The 1,467-nt window shown below is 42.5% G+C and overlaps 1 protein-coding gene across 2 annotated transcripts in view; it reads left to right on the top strand.

Annotated features, from left to right (window-relative positions):
- GAK (cyclin G associated kinase) overlaps positions 1-1,467 on the top strand; it is a 207,220-nt gene that overhangs the window by 150,159 nt on the left and 55,594 nt on the right. The window lies entirely within an intron of this gene.

Raw genomic sequence — 1,467 nt, 5'->3', positions numbered from 1 at the left:
TGCAAAGTTTGTCAGTCTAAGCTAATTTGATGTTGGCAGTCTGTCTGAGATTCTTGGCTTGAAATTCCACCTAATAGGTAAACCTGAGCTACCTAGACAACCAGGTTCAACAGCACAGTATGAAGCAGAAGTATCCAAATTGGAACAATCTTCAGAAAACATATCTACGGAGCCAGACTCTTCACACAGCAGCAGCGCTGAGACAAATAACTTCTTCCACACTTTGGACTGGCAAGGTAGTTAAAGCTACCTCTTTATTTCCTGTACAACACATCAACTGCTGTCCAAAGATTGTTCCCAGGTCCCTTACGAAGGATAGATTTTAATCGCTTAGGATTTGATCATAAAATAATCATTTTAAAATAAATGAGCTTTCCAGGCTTGTAAAAATCAATTGCTCAGCCTCATTTGAGATCACTAAATAAAGCAATGGTGGTCTGCTGTGTGTGACAGATAAGACATTCAAGGCACTCTCCTCTCTGCTGTATGGATGTTGATTCTAAAAGTCTTGGCTTTAGTCATTCTGCTGCAGCCTCTCTTGGAGCTGTCTTAAGAGTGGAGCAAGCAGGCAATGTCTAAAACTGGGACTGAAATGTTGCATTCATAGGGCCCTGGCAGGTGTTTATATTTGTCCCACCATATCAACTGTTCTAATGCCATAAAAAGGAACTGGTCATATGTTCATGTTTTGCTTTTTGTACTTAACTGACTGATTTGACATGCATGTTGGATGCATGACAAATTGCTGTTTTGAACAGCAACTTCATTTTCTTTCTGGGATAAATTTAGCATGTAATCAGGTGTAGAGACCCCCCACTATCCCAGAGTGCTTGGTTTGCCTGCCTGCCTTCCTCCCTGGCTTCTTCCCTGGGAGAGCAGCTGGCTGCCTGATGGCCTACCCAGTTGGGATCTGTCAAAGCCCTGTAGGGACAGCTTCTGGGCAACCCTGTCTTGTTTGCCACCTGGCAGTGTAGACAAGGCTGCAGCATCTCACTTCCATTCTTTTTTCCAACAGAGAAGTTTAACTTTTTTTTGTGTGGTGCTATTAGTTCTACATGTTGTAGATGATGGGGACTATCCTTTATAGCCATGCTTCTGATCCATCTATTCTTGGCAGTCAGTTTTGCTGCTACCTTAGGTTTGCTTATGGCAAAAGGAGTCTGTCTCTGACAGCTGAAGGAGGTGGATGGTTCAGGTGGCATTTGTGGCAGGTGTCCAGCAAGAGCAGTTACAGGGCAAAACTGAAAGAATTTGGTGTGTCCCATCTGTCCTTCCCTTTCTCCCCCAGCATCTTGTAGGCAAGGCTATCTAGTGTTTGTTCCCTTTCCATGTCTCTTCTGGTCTTTTTGTGAAAGGAATTTTGTTTGAAGTCTTAACTCTCACATTTGAGCCTAGTTATTTCTTGGCCAAGCAGAAGAGTTCTGCTTACTTAAAATGATTTTAAAAAATATCAGCCTCTTTTTTTTT

Source organism: Gavialis gangeticus, unplaced genomic scaffold (genome assembly GCF_001723915.1).
Source record: "Gavialis gangeticus isolate Ggan-Ray unplaced genomic scaffold, GavGan_comp1, whole genome shotgun sequence".
Lineage (NCBI taxonomy): Eukaryota > Metazoa > Chordata > Crocodylia > Gavialidae > Gavialis > Gavialis gangeticus.
Note: the sequence above shows the minus strand (reverse complement) of the source record. Positions and strands in the feature narration are given on the sequence as shown.